At 36.3% G+C, this 16420-nt stretch overlaps 1 protein-coding gene across 4 annotated transcripts in view; it reads right to left on the bottom strand.

The window, feature by feature from the left end:
- DPP6 (dipeptidyl peptidase like 6) overlaps positions 1–16420 on the bottom strand; it is a 1318691-nt gene that overhangs the window by 696549 nt on the left and 605722 nt on the right. The window lies entirely within an intron of this gene.

Raw genomic sequence — 16420 nt, 5'->3', positions numbered from 1 at the left:
AGCAATGACAGAAACCGATGGTCAGTGATCAAAATAACTTTGATTTGCTCAAGGTCACATTGGCAGTAGCATTCAGGATTCTTATGCTGTATTTATGTGACAAATGCATTAGTTATTTTGTTGCAATTAAAGTGTATTAGTTGTTTAAAAATTAGAAGAAGGAACATTAAGGTTTCTGCCAGTCGAAAGGTAGTAGAAAAAGGATTGAATTTACAGGCTACTACTTATTATGACATTGGGCAAGTTATTGTACTTCTCTGTGGATGTTTTCTCATTTGTAAAATTTACATTGGACTAGGTAGACTCTAAGGTCGTTGATGGTTCTAGGTTCTATAACCCTTTAAGCCCATACTATAAAAATGACTTTTCTTCCAGGTTTAAATCTTATAATCCTCATAAAAAATAGGGCAAACAGTTTAATTTGAACAGGAGCCCCTTTTCTCTCACCTTTTTGTTGTTGTTGTTCTTTTGAAAGATCTATATTTTTTTGGACTTGACTGGATTAAGCATGTTGAAGGCCTAGGCATTGGCTCCTTTACCATTCTACTATTACACTGCTATTTCTTTAGGTGTTGGAGACTTTTCTGTTTTTGAAAATCTCCTTGAAAAAATAAGGTACTCCTTGAAGAGGTCAGTCTCTAAGTCATCAACCCATCTAGAATCATCTCCAGTTGTCCTGATCTATATCTGGCCACTGGACCCAGATGGCTCTGAAAGTGAAAGTGAGACAGCTGACCTTGCACAGCCCTAACACACTTAAATCCAATTCACCTGCATGCCATCACACCATCTCCCTGATGTCATGAAACTCTTCCAGAACGAAGGACAAACAACAACCACTTTTGATCAGTGAACAGTTCATCTGGAACTAGCTGATAGCCAACTGGCGAGAGTGGAACATAAGATAGATGTCTGGGGATGAAAACAATGTGGAGAAGGTTTCAAAGATAAACTTCACCTGCTTCACAAGTTTGCCTAGGGCTAGACTTAACTATGCCATTCAAAATCATAAATATTGTTGACACACATCATACCTGGCTGAAGTTTGAACCAAGTTCTGGGGTTAGACAGAAGGGGGGGACAGAAGATGTTCTTGCCTTGTCATGATTTATTAATTTAATAAGATTCCTTTCTACAGAGAAAAGATTGTGTACAAGTTCTTCTCACCTACCCCTAGGTTTGAATACAAAAGAAACTCCCTTTGTTTAAAAAAAAATCCTGGAGTAGGATGCTGGAAGAAATTATTTCCTGCTTAGAGAGAGCAGCAACCAGTACTCACTCTGAAGGTAGCAAATATGGACCTTATAATCCTGAAAGATTGTACAAGCCCAAAACAGTTTAGCCAAACCCTCTTCTTTTAGTCCATAATGTCTTAATTTTTTTTTAACAATTTGTGAATGCAGTTAGTAAAACAGAGAAACAAATATTTAGTCCTATGGCCCGGAAATATTAGGGAGTGTGTAATATTTTTAAATGTCCTCAGGAATATCTCAGACTTTGTACACATTAGGTACACAATAAATATTGGATAATTGACATTATTACATCATAGAGATTTGCTGGTAGGAAGCTTTGAAACCATTGAACCCAACACCCTCATTTTACAGATGAGGAAACAAGCTTAGAAAGGTTGTCACACAGCTAAGTAAGTTATCTAAGACAGGATTCAAACTCGGGTTTTCCTGCTACCAAGGCAAGCATTCTATCTCACTTAAGCTATACCCCCACAGTATGCTTAGATAAGGAGAAGCTCCCTGTTTACCTGAATAATTGGATAAAGGAAGTGATGGTGAACTCCAGGGGAAAATAGCAGAAAGGAAAAAATAGTAGAAGACAGAAATATTTCAGGGTTAGCAGATTAGGAGGTGAAAAGAAAGCAGTCATTTGCCCTGATCTGTTCTTTGCTTTTGATTCAGTCCCATCACTGAGGCAAAGCATGGAGAAAAGAGGAATGAGATATGTATACATAGAGAGAAAGAGAGAGAGAGATTTATAAAGATATATAGATATTAGTAGATTCACATATGTATATACACATATAATATATGTACATGTAGCATCATATATATGATATATACATGTATATGTATATAAAATCACATACATCATGGTTTATAAACATACACACAGGTATATATCATATATAAATAGCATATGCTTTTCTATACATGTGTATACAAACACATACAAAGGCTCAGCTAGTTTGTCCTTAGCTCTTAGTAAGTCCAGAACCTTGGCAATGATCTTGGCTTCTGATGACCATATATAATAGAGGAAGGCAGCAACAAAAAGTTTAGTACCTCCAAAGAAACAGCCACTATTTCTAGGGGAAAGAGGTGATTTCACCATATATTCAGAGGCATTCTTAGTGTCCAAAGGAACGAGATAGAGTGAAGGTAGAAGTATCTTCAAGACATTCTACAAGCACTCTGTCTCTCCAACTAAGGCAAATAACAGCTTTTGGGCCAACAAGTCACATCCAGCCAATGTCAACTGAAGAAATTGCTGTCCTTCCGTTCCATACCAGTACCTTGTGAAGGGCTGTGGGGTTAGTTTTGCTTAGTGAATATCTAGGGCTTGGCAGGCTACAGAGGTAGACCCAAATGACAATAAGATAATTCCACTCGATATTTAGCTTATGGATAATTTACCTTCCTTTTCCAGGGATGAACTTGGCTCGGCTCTTAAAGGCTCTTAAAATATATACTTGCCCCTGATGAATGGACCCAATGCCAAGCTGTTCCAAGCCTATCTTTTATTTCGGTACAAGTCTTTGCTCTTCCTCTCCTCCAGATGTGTGTGCCTGGTGCTGTTGGCATGGGCACAGTTAATTAGATTTGTTTGTAGAAGTACATGGCTGTATTCCCCTGCAGATTGATGCAATGTATCACTCAGACATCTCAGCTGATTCCCTTCACCTTGCTTATTGACTGGCACTCTTTCCCTTGAGTAGGCAAACAACCTAGGTGAACACTTGTTAAGTTCAAGTGATTCACCTTCACCTTGCTTATTGACTGGTGCTCTTTCCCTTGTGTAGGCAACCAACCTAGATGAATACTTGTTAAAGTCAAGCACTCAGGGAATCAGTCAGCAAATATGAAGTAAATACCTACTATGTGCAAGTTGAGAATGTATTTCAGTAGTGTTCAAGCTTGCTGAATGCTGTCTGGAAAGAAAGGGTAAAAGATCTTAAATATATCATTGTGGGAAATCAAATTTGTCCCTGTTAACAACCTACATGAAAAGTTACCTCCAACTCAACGTAGAAAAATGAATGAAGACTAAGGAAGAAAGTGCACATTAGAACTCTTGCCAAGATCTGGAGAATAAAGCTTGATGTCTTTACTTTTGCAAGGATACTGATAAAAGCTCACAAAAGAGTGAGTGTATACCTGGTACATGATATGTAGGGTAGACGAGAGGAGGCAGGTAGAGATGGAGCTGGGACAGTTCTGACTCCAGGTCCAGTAAGAAATGTGACTTGAGAGGACACTGAATACAATCTCTCTCCCTGCTATTAGGATATCTGAACTTTAATCAGACTATCTCCTTTATTTCTTTAGTCTTTAGGTCTTGAAAATATGTGCTCAACATAGACACACACACCTCTGTGAGATATAGTTTTGCATTAGACCATTATCAACTAAGATTAATTAGTAACTTTCTGACACCAAGATAGGTTTTCAGAAGAGCAGTAGAATGGGATAGAGAAGAGATATTTTAAAAATGGGGAGGAGGTGGGAGAGGAAAGAAAACCAAGTTGGACTTTATCCATTTTAAAATTGGCTAAGCTGTTTAAGCTTGTCTGAACCTAGTTGTGATCCATAAACTATACCACCAGAGAAAGAACTTGTTGCTGTGTCAAAGATGAAAGCAACTTTCTTTCCTCTCAGCCTATGGCACACAGTAATCCAATTCTCCCTGGAAATAGCCATGGAAGAATATGGATTGGCAGGCAACTGAAGAAAAATCTAGTCAAAGAACTGAACTTGTAGCTATTCAGAACGAGGCAAGCATCAAGGAAGGACTAGGTCAGTTTCAGTGACCTCTGAGGAGGCAACTATTGGTAAACTGGAAGCCTGGGAAGGTAATCATTAAAGGACGCTTTTAGCCAAAGAATTTCTTCTGCATGAGTTAATCAGATGGGTTTCCCTTCTGAACCTCTGGTTCATAATCTTCTTTTCCTTAGCTTCATTTCAGGGGCTATGATGTGAAATATCCCAAAATATAGCTGGCCTAAAGTCAAATTTGTTGCACTCTGGAATAATCTTGTATACATCATTTGTTTTAATGTTGGGCATAATATTTCCTCTCCAGTTGAGTCTCATTTTCTTGAAATGGAACAAGTAGGGGGAGGGGCAACAGAGAAACCTGTTTGGATGACTTTGTTGGTTCTTCCCTTTCATTATCTTTGATTTTGGAGAAAACAAAAAGATAGGAGTACAAGATGAGAAGGGGCAGGGATATATCAATAGGAATCTTTAGCTTTCCGTTTACCTCATTATCACACTAATGTTCTATCTTACTTTTGCCATAGTTTCCTATTATGTCTCCAGAGACTGGTTGGGAAAAAAGCATGAACAAGTGTAGCATTTAATCATAATTACCATTCCTCTCCAAAAAAAAGGAAAGAAAGAAGGAAGGAAGGAACGAAAGAAGAAAGGAAAAGAGAAAAGAAATGAAGGAAGAAAGGAAGGGAAGAAGGAAGAGAAAGAAGAAGGAAGGAAAGGAGAGAGAAAGGAAGGAAGGAAGGAAGAAAAGAAGTAAGGGAGGGAAGGAAGGAAGAAAGAAAGGAAGGAAGGAAGGAAGGGAAGGAGGAAGGGAGGGAAGGAGGGAGGGAGGAAAGAAAGGGGAAAGGAAGAAAGGAAGGAAGGAAGGAAGGAAGGAAGGAAGGAAGGAAGGAAGGAAGGAGGAAGGAAGGAAGGAAATAGAACTGAGTATCCTAATCTTAGCAAATATTGGCACATCTAGAACATTCCTTGAAGATGTCAATTAAAGATACCTAGGTCAATGGTTAATCCTAAAATTCGATAGAGGCATTTTTAATATCTTGATGGATCCATTTTCAAAAGAGAATTTAATGCATTTTGCAATCAGCTTAGCAGACACACCTCTTCATCTCTGCTAAGGGAAAGAGAAGTATTCATAGTAATTACCTAACTACCACCTCCCACACTACTTGTCAGCCTATAAATCTTGTTCTCAGTCTACAGTGAAAAGAAACCTGATAAAACTTTGTCCCACACGCAAAAATGTCTAAGTTCTTTTAATATCATTTGAAAAGACCCTTGAGGTTCATGGAATATGTTCTGGTGTCATAGAGGCATAATAACAGGAAAGCAGGATTCTTATGTTTGTTTGGACAATAAAGAAAATATTCAAGGATATGAACAGACAATTTTCAGATGAAATTAAAGCAATTTCTAATCATATGAAAAAATGCTCTAAATCATTATTGATTAGAGAAATGCTAATTAAGACAACTTGTACCACATTGTACTTCTCAGATTGGTTGAGATGATAGGAAAATATAATGACAAATGTTGGAGGGGATGTGAGAAAACTGGGACACTAATGCACTGTTGGGGGAGTTGTGAATTGATCCAGCCATTCTGGAGAACAATATGGAACTATGCCCAAAAGACTATCAACCCGTGCATATCCTTAGATCCAGCAGTGTCTCAACTGGACCTGTATCCCAAAGAGATCATAAAAAAGGAAAAGGACCCATATGTACAAATGTTTATAGTTGCCCTTTTGTAATGGCAAGAAACTAGAAATTGAGTGGATGCCCATCAGTTGGGGAATGACTGAATAAGTTATGATATATGAATATAATGGGATATTATTGTTCTATAAGAAATGATCAGCAGGCTGATTTCAGAAAGGCCTGAAGAGATTTCCACGAACTGAAGCTAAGTGAAGTGAACAGAACCCAAGAGAATATTGTACACAGTAATAACAAAATTATGTGATGATCAACTGTGATGGACTTGGCTCTTTTCAACAATGAAGTGATTCAGGCCAATTCCAATAGATCTGGGATGAAGAGAGTCACCTGCATCCAGAGCTAGAGGATTGTAGGAACTGAAAGTGGATCATAACATAGTATTTTCACTATGTTGTTATTTGCTTGCTTTTTGTTTTCTTTCTCATTTTTTCCCTGTTTCATCTGACTTTTCTTGGGCAGCATGATATATGTGGACATATCTTTAGAAGAATTACATGTTTAACATATTGAATTACTTACTGTTTGGGAAGGAAGGAGGTAGGAAAGGAAGGAGAAAGATATAGAACACAAGGTTTTTCAAGAGTGAATGTTGAAAACTATTTTACATGTATTTTGAAAAATAAAAAGATATTAAAAAAGAAAATATTCATAAGTTTTTTCACACCTCTTCACCATCCATCACCTTTAGCCATTGCTTAATCTTGTTGAAATGAATAAACGAATGAAAAATGAATGTCAAGTCTTGAGACAAGACCCAAATAAAACTGATCATCTTCTATTTTACGGAGGCATCTACAAGATACAATGGGTAGAGTGCTACATTTGGCCTCAGATTTGGATCTGAGTTCAAATCCAGTGTCAGCTATATATATATATATCTTATATATCTTATGCTTTATAGCTTCATAGGCAGTTATCATGGTGGCTCAAACTGAGTTCCCCCAGAATTTGCATGAACTGTGCTAAGCTGGCCTGCTACTGTTCTTATATAACTGTGTTATAGCCCTGAAAGTATAATCAGAAGATTAGAGCTGGGAAGGAGTTTAGATATCACTTGCCCAATCTTATTATTTTATAGATGAGGTCCACAGAAGTCAATGAGTTGTACGTTATTTTCAAATGAGTACTGATATTATTTCATGATGATCAGTGCATTGGGAATTTGCTAGATTATCTAAATTACATTATTAAAAATTATATGGCTATTACACAAGGAATTTTTTAAAATCTGAGGAGATATGATGATCAATGCTAGTATGACACCAAACTCAATATTGACCACATTTTCTCAAGATCATAGATAAAACAATTGGAAAGGACCTTAAAAATCTACATCTACCTGTTCTTCACTGGAGGAAGAGAAAAGAAAACAACAGATAACAAACCATATTTCTCCTCTTATAAAAATACTAACTTTTGCTTAGTGTAATAGAGTCCTGGTCCAGGATTCAAAAGAACTGGATTCTATTCATTCCTATAGAGGAAAAACAAATAGATAAGCAAGCAGCCTTTAGAATCAAAGGACCTAGATTTCAACCTCAGCTTTGCTACTTAGCCTGGGTCACTCCCTCTCTGGGTCTTGTTTCTTCATCTGTAAAATAATAGTATTAGTTCTTGCCATCTATTCTAGCTCGAAATCCTTTTATTCACTACTGAAGACTTGCTGTAGGATCCTAGGCAAGCACTTTCAGCATCTATTTCCTTACCTATAAAATAAAGGGATTGGATTAGGTACTCTCCAAGGACTCTTTTAGCTCTACTATTCCAGGTGTCCTAGGAGATTTGGGCAGGTTTGCAACTAAATTTCTAAACACCAGCATTATTCATTTGGATACATTTAAAAACCAGCACACATTTAAACCACAACAGGATGGCTTTTAAATAGAGGATCCAATCCAGTTCTCATATTAATAGACTCACTATCAAAATGGAATCTAGTATCCTCTATTAAAAAGCACCAAGTTCTAGTCCAAAGTATGTTAACTTCACCAAAGATGTTTTTGATGCAGACATATTAATAATTTAATCATATTTAAACAGTCCCAAGACTATCACAGGACTCTGATGAAGGCACCACATCCACTGGCATTGAATATGGACTGCACTGTTATTTCTTTTCTGGTTCCTTAGCCAGCCAGCATGACCTTGGGCAATAGCAATATAACAGATGCTTTGTTTATGATCTTTAATGTCTCCAGTAGAGATTTCTGGAGCTGATTGCTTGGCCTTAATTTTGGTATCAGCTTCTAAAGAACCTCTCAGATTGTTTTGGGAAGTATTCTCCTTTGTGGGCAACCTTCACCTTATCCCCAACACTTTCCTGTTAATTTGCTTTTCAGGAATAAAATTAGTCTAAAGGAGATCTTTGGAGTATTTCTTCACATTTGAATGTCACTGTCATTCCCAAATGAGAGGGTTGATCTCATCTTTCTAACAACTTGGGTCAAAACTGGTATCTGAAGGGCCAAAGTTCTGTTAAGCCAAGATGGCTTGTAGAAAACATGCCCATAACACCTTTGAAGACCTGTATTAGTTATATTTCTGATACCAAAATAATTAATGATTGGATCAGTTCACAAGAATTCTTGTAAAGGACAGTCAGTAAAATCTTCATTACTCAAAGTAAACACACACACACACACACACACACACACACACACAAGTTGCTGATGTATAAGGTAAGGAAGAATAGCCTTCAAATGAGGTACTTACAAGAGTAGTCTATGATCAATGGCATCTTTACAATGTTTTCTAAGCACTTTAGGAATGACTTTAATGAATAAATAACAAGTCAAATAAATTCAGCCAATGAGTGGGAAGGACCATACCTACCTACTTGCAAGAGAATATAAAAAAGAACTTGAAAATTTGGAGCTCACTAAGAAGAACTAAAGTGATAATAAATAGCATCTTTCCAACATGCCACCGAGTAGGACTATATAGTACATTGGTTCTCAAAGCATGATCTAGGAACCCCAAGGGAACTCCAAGACCTTTTTAGCATGTTATTAAGGTAAAATATTTTCATAATAAAACTAAGATAACTCTAATTTCTAAGGTAGCAGTGATCAATTGAGCTAAACAAAACAAAAGCTTTTGGGGGGAGAGAAACTCAGTTTTTAAAAATGTACACACATGAGAACTCTATTTAGCATATTATCTTTACAGGTACTCCTTACTAGTAAAGAAATTTAGGAAATGTTCAGGAAAGAGAATATAAAAAAATTGAAACATTTATAAATAAGAATTTTTAAAAAAGGAAATGGATCTTTTAACTTAGGCTTTCAAGGAAAACATGGTCCTAGTTTACAAATAACTGAAGCATGTAAACACAGAATAGAAATGGTTTAGCAAACCTATTTTAGGGGGAAGGGAATAAAATCACTTTTGGAAAATTTTTGATTAAATGACATAGACTACAGATTACTACTTTGCAAAGGAACAAGAGAAAGAGGAACAATAGTAAGGCATTTTACTTTTCCCTCCAAGGAAAAAATCTGCTCCTTTTTTATCTTTACCTTATAAATTTTATTTTAGTCATCAATCAGGGGGCCATTTAAGTTTATATATAACTTAGAATATCTTTTTTACAAGTCCTTTTTGGCTCATAGATAACCATTAGAGCTAAGGGAAAGCGCTAAAGTATTTTCCTGTCCATGTCAAATCAACAAGTATTTACTTACTATCTCCTATATAGCTGGTACAAAACAAAGCACAGTTGGAGATTTTTTAAAAATAGAAGGTGAAGCCATAGTTTTACAATCTAACTGGAAACAAAAAATTAATACATGTGAAATCCTGAGCTCATAATCCAAAGCAATTTGTTTATAAAGTCAAAGAAAATTACATCCCATATAACTCTGTACTTAGTCAATTTTTTCCACTTAAGAAACACTTCCTGATCTTCTGTTTTCTTAAGCTACAATCCCCAAATGATTCCAAAGCTTATCAAAGGTACCCAGAAGTGAGGAGAACTAAGATGATGATTTGAAAATATTGTAATAATGGTCAACAATATTTGAACAATCATATTGAAAGACTTTCTGAATTCTCATGGATTTAAGGACCAATTGGATCTTCCAAAGAATGATAATGAAATATGCTACCCTACTTTACCTCTCAGTAGCAATGTAGATTATAGGTGCAGAAGGAGGCATATCTTTTATGTTAGTGTTTCAAATATAAATATTCAGAGAAGTATGAAATTTGAGATGCAAAGTGATTGCCTCATTTTCTTCAATTGTACTTGCCCCTAAATGTTCTTCTAATTTTTAGATTAATGACATTTATAGAAAGTTTAAGGCACTATTTTATGAAGTTCTCAATCTTTAATGTTTTCTGAAATATTATTCTGCTTGTAGCTCAATCAATGATCAATAATTCCTAGCTTTACAAGGAAGGGTTTTATTAGGGGAAATCATTGGGATGGCCAGATAGAAGCAAAAGAACATGAATTAACATTTTAAAAATCCTTATCAAATCCTGTATCTTTATAACTCTTCCTAGGTCTTATCAAAACTCCTGAGTTTTCATTTTGTTTTATTCAATCCAGTCAGAGTCCCATTCATTAATGAAATATTTGTAGTCTTATTTGGCTTTTGCATAATGGTCAGGAAAGCATGGGTAATGAATTATTATTCTCACTTAATTGTTTTTCTTAGCCCATAGGTTCAGGTAAAAACTCTTATCTTGGACCTTAAAGCCAGGAATTAATTACTGATTGAACTATAAGCAACATTTCAGGAAAGATTCAAGATGGAGATCTTCATAAAATAGTATCTCAAACTGAGAAGAGTCTTCAAAGGATGCAATAATTCCACATTAAAAAGGAAAAGCACTAATGAAGCTCCAACTATATGCCAGTTACTAAGCTAAGTGCTTTACAAATATTTCATTTTGATCTTCATAGGACCTCCTGAAGGCTAGATAGCTATGAGGCAGTAGCAAAAGCATTGAATTTGGAATCGGAGGGCTGAGGTTCAAATGCTATCTCAAATGCTACTTATTTACATTGAACAAGTCACTTAGTCTTTCCAATACTCAATTTCCTCATCTGAAAAATGACAAGTCTCTTTTAAGGTCTCTTGGAGCTCTAAATCATAAGAACATGGCAATATGAACAGAGAAACACTATCCAATTTGTGATCACCTTTCTTTCTTTTATTTTATTCCTGCATTTCTTTGAAAAGTAGACCTTACTCACTACAACTACAGAAGCCAGATTCATTTATTTTAAAAACTCGTTTCAACCATAACTTTGTTTCAAGTTGGCAGAGTTACCCACAATTGAACTCAAAGTGCCTATTAGTACCCTCTAGTTGTAAACAAAATCTGGTCAGGATTTATTAGCTACTTAAAAAGATATTATGGAATCCACAAACAAACAAAATAGGGTTCTACTGATATAGACATCAATTAGTTCAGTCAGTGCTTCTCCTTTTCTTTTGTGATTTCTGGCTAAGAAAGAAGCCTTCTTGGGATTCTCTCTTCACAAGTATGGAATAAATGAATGGTAGTTGGAAGATGGCAAAGAGTGGAAAGGTGAGAAAGTCGGAGATGGAGTCCCAATCTGATTTCATAAAGGATGGTTTCTAGAGCTTTGCTCAAGTGTCGTTTAAATCTTTTGAATCAATCTAAGCTCAGAGGGGATTTTGTGATGATTGTGGTCTAGCAAAGAAACCCTAGATTCATTTTGGTTTTCCTACATGCTGAGAATTTTTCAGTGTAAGTACATAACAAATCATTATTATATCCCTGATAAGTTAGCATGTCATACTTAATCATCTATTTTCTTTGGATAAAGTTGGTAGAGTTCAGGCTAGAAAAGAAGTCTATATCAGGGATATAAACTTGGTGGACACTGGATCATTTGGAAATCATTTGGACATCTGATCCAAGTTTCCTAGCTGTGGCTGTTTACATTTTTATATTCTTCCTAAGATAAAGTATTTTTTTTCTATGGATAGTGTTATCACCCGAAATTAATGCTTTTTTCATATTCCATATGTACTGTTTTCTGGCACAGTATCATGCCTATGTGGCATTTAATGAGTACTTTTTAATGATGAGGAGGAATTATTTGAATCATACCCTATTTATTTTTTCAGCATTCTCTCCATCTGGCTATTCTATTATAACCTCATGAGCACATGGCTACTCCTGAATATTTTAAAGTATGAAGATCCATATTCCATCTTCTACTTCCCTAGGTCAGACTTATAATGGAAAGATTACTGGACAAGGAGTTAGGAACCAGCAATCTAGTCCTAGCTCTGCTACAACTTGACTGTATGACTTTGGGCAATTCATTTACCTTCCCTCCAATTCAATTTTCTCAACTATATAGAGCTCGGGCTGGATCAATAATCTCTATTCATTGCAATCCTAAATTGTACAGCTACAAAGCTTTTTGACCTTTGGCCTAATAAAAAATATGGTAGAGTAGAAAAAGCATCATCTGTCTCTGGAAACAAAGGACTTGGGCTCAAACAATGCCTCTGACACAATATTCATGTCACTTTTGGCAAATGACTCAAGATCCCTGGATCTCAGTTTCCTTATTTGTAAACTCTAAGGTTGGGTAAGAAAGCTCTGAGGTCCCTTCTACCTCTAAAGTTCTGATTCTTCCAGACTAAAGAAATTAATCCCAGAATCTTATTATAATCCTGATTTGAGATTCATGTTCTGTGGCACCATCTTAATTTGTTTGAATTGCAATAGTTTTTTCTAATATCCTTTGGGCAGAGTTCAATGTAAACTTGGGTCTATGTTTATGATAAACTTTATGGTAAATAAAGTTCCCAATTTCTTCCAGGTTATCTCATTATACTTTCATATCGACATTCACACATTAGATTTCTCTATATAATCTATTCTATTAGATTCACCTTGGATTTCTAACCTTTACGCTAGTAAACTGTTCATTGAGTTAATGATTAAATCTCTGCTTCCCATCTCAGTTAGGACAATTCAGTTATAGAGAAGCACAACTTGGTCTAAATGGATAAACTCCAGGTAAAGAAGAATGAGAAAAAAACAAAACAAAACAAAACAAAAATGTTTGTCAAGCTTCTAGAAGGGAATTGACTTGTAGAACTGACACCAAGAAGTATTTTTAAATGAATACATACACCACCCATTCCTTTTCCTCTCCCCAAATCAATCAACAAACATTGTTAAGAATGTTCTGTGAGGTAGGAACTGAACTAAGTGCTGGCATTATAAAATAGTAAAAAACAAACAAACAAAAAACCAAAGTCCTGTCCTCGAGGAGCTTACAATTATTTTTGAAATAAGTTTTTATTGATATCTTTTGTTTCTATATCACCTACATTTCCCCTTATACTCTTTTCTCACTCCCACTCATGGAACTAGCTCTTATAATAAAGAATTTTTAAATGAAAAAAAAAATGAAAAATGAAAGAAAAGAAGTTCAGTAAAATTAACCATTGACATTATGCAGAGTTCCATTTATGGTTCTCCCAAATCTGAAAAAAAAAATTGAGAGAGGTAGCCTTGTATCTTTTTGTATCTTTTTTTTCCAGGGCTAACCTTAATCATTATCATTTCTATCCCATCAGATTGTAGACCTCTCGAAGAGTCAAGCTTCATCTTCTCTTATGTCTTTTATAACTATTGGCCTAACATGGCCTAACATATGGTACTATTGACAAGTGTCTGTTAAATCTCTATAGTAGATCTCTATAGTAGATCTTTTTGTTTCATGTACAGCGAGGACTATTTTTTTTTCATTGCTTTAATCTTACTTTCAGCACAAGCTAAAAATTCATTGCAGTGTTTGCCAAGCACCTGGAACTCTTCAGACACCATACTCAAATAGCATCAAAAATAGAGCCAATACACATTCCCTTTGATATGTTTTTAGGATTATAAATAGGCAGAATATTGCCAGGTGATCTTCCCTATTACGATCCAAAGCCTAGTTTTCCTCGGTGAGTTTATAGTCAATTTTGTTCTCCTTGCTCTGTCAGACCCTCTTGTTTTAATCAGCAAAGATAGGGAGATACATAAATTCCTCACCACCCCCTTCAGTCAACATTAGAGGAGATCAAGTTCACTGGGCTGCCTGCCTCAGCTAGAAGGGACAGATGGGAGTCTGTGGGGGAGATGGCATGATGCCCCCTGATTCTCATTCTTGGATCTTACCACACCTACCACGGTTGCCCTCTTGCCTTCCCCCTCAGCCTATACCTTTTAATGTAGTCTTCAGGCATTGGATAGCAATAGTAGAAAGTGGGACCAGTAAAAGATGAACCCAACTGCACAATAACCTTACATTTACCCAAACCAGCTGACATAAGCAATTAACTAAGGAGAATTTTTGGACCAAGCAGGATTTGCCCATACATACCTAAGGCAGCCTAGCAGGCCATGGAGAATAGAATCTTTTTCTGCATTTTCAATTGCCAAGATGAACTCCCTAAAACCTGAATTTTGCTGACATCTTGAATTGTTTCTTCTCTGCCGATGCAATCCACCCCATTTCGAAACACACATTAAAAGTTTTCTTTTCTAGTACTACTTTATAAGTTCTCCTATATTTAGAAAAGATATTTTATAATAAATGTTCAGAAACTCTTTTAGCAGACAAGATACTTTTAGTTTCCTTTTAGTGAAATGATCGTTGGGATGGGGTGGGGAATAGTATGTGGTGGGAATAGTGCTGACAGTACAACTAAGGTCAGAACAGAATCAAAGCCTCATGACTTCTTAGAAATCCAAGCTATCAGAATCCAAAGCAAATTTGACTCTGATCTCCCTCCTGAGTTTCTGCCATGAGTCAGAAGAAGGGATTCCCCCTTACCTGACACTATAAAGATAAAGCTCTGTCAGTCAATCAATCAATTGCATTATAAAGAAAAAGCCCTGTCAATCAATCAATTAGCATTTATTTATTTTCTTGCTGAGGCAATTGGAGTTAAGTGACTTGTCCAGGGTCATCCAGCTGGGAAGTGTTAAGTGACTGAGACCAGACTTGAACTTAGGTCCTCCTGACTTCAGGCCTGGTGCTCCTTCATGCCAGGACCTTCTGGTCCCCCTAGCTGCCATCTAGTTGCCCCTTTAATTAACTTTATGCTAGGTAGGCATTGTGCTAAGCTATGAGAATTCAGAAAAGGAAAAGGGCCATCCTTGTCCTCAAGGGATTCCTAGTGTAATGGAAAAGACAACACACAACAATTATGTACAAACAAGCTATATACAGGATGAATTGGATATAACCAGTAAAGGGAATTAAGTAGAATTAAAGTAGAATTAAAAGTGATCAAAAAAGACTTCCTTAAAAGGTTGAGTTTTAGCTGGGATATGAAGGAAGCCAAAGAAGTCAAAAGCAGAGAGAAGGAAGGATAGCCCAAGAAAGTGGAAAAGCCCAGCAAAAATGTACATAGGTGAGAGGTGGAATGTCTTGGTAAAGAAATGGCAAGGAAGATCTGGATTGCAATTATGTAGCTGAGTAGAAGAACGAAGAAAGGAAATAAGCATTTTTAAAATCACCTATTATATGCCAGGCACACACTAAGCATTTTATAATTTTACCTCATTTTCTCCTTGTACCTGTTTCCCAAGATTCCTACTCTAGACCCAACACTTGATTGATTTTGCAGCCTAATTGTAAGAAGATTAGAAATTTTTGTTTTGTTTTTGGAAGTGAAATTATGGAAGAGGTATGGATTATAAAGGGCTTTAAATGACAAATAGATTTTACTTTTGGTCAAGGAGGTGAAAGAGAGCCATTGAATTTACTGAATAAGGTCATGATATGGTTTGATCTTTGATAGGGGAATGGAGGACAGATTGTGGTGGAGATAACTCTGGATGACTCATGGAGAACCTATGTTTACTAAGCAGAAAGCCAGTGCAGGGGCATAAAGTGGCAAGATTCAAACCAGGTCTTTTTGTCTCCAAGGCTTGGGCTTTATTCTCTCAGTCACCTTGATACCATATAACATAGGCAAGTCCTAGAGGTGGAAAATGTTCCAGCTAACTTGAAAAAGCCTGAAGAACCTTTCCAACCACTAGCTGGAACCCCTCCCTTGAAAAAATTTCCCAATTTTTTTGTCGACTTGGAGGGGAATGCTTTTCCTTAAAAACTCTCTTTTTCTCATAATATCTTAAGGCTCAAAAAACCAAAATTGTAAAAACAAACAGAAAATACTGAATAAATGAGCCTAATTTTTTTGACCTACAACAAGTTTTCAATGTTATGTATTTCCTGGATGTTCAGACTGTACTACATGTTGTCCAGCGTGGCCTCTAAGGATCCCAAACTTCTGGACTCGTAGTAAGCAACTATGGCTTGTAAAAGCAATGCAACAAATATTAAAAGACCATTGTGCCCACAGATACTCCAAGACTTGCAAAATTTATATATGGAATAAAGCAAATTAGAAGAATGACAATGGCAGTTCACAAAGCAGGCACTGGTCTCCTTCTTCCACCTCCATACCCCCATTACTTGGCAAAACTATCTCCTTTTTTCCTTCCCTAAGTTGCAGTTAATGAGTTTTGTTCTTGAGCTTCATGGCTCGGAACAATGCAATTTCTACCTCCCCAACTTACAGCATGTAGACTATGAAATATTTAGTGCAATGATCGAGAACCTAGATAACTTCCAAATAATACTGAAGCATTAGCCATATTTTTCAGGGGACATATTTCAGTCTAGCAGGG

Source organism: Sarcophilus harrisii, chromosome 5 (genome assembly GCF_902635505.1).
Source record: "Sarcophilus harrisii chromosome 5, mSarHar1.11, whole genome shotgun sequence".
Taxonomy (NCBI): domain Eukaryota; kingdom Metazoa; phylum Chordata; class Mammalia; order Dasyuromorphia; family Dasyuridae; genus Sarcophilus; species Sarcophilus harrisii.
This window is presented reverse-complemented; position numbering and strand designations above follow the sequence as displayed.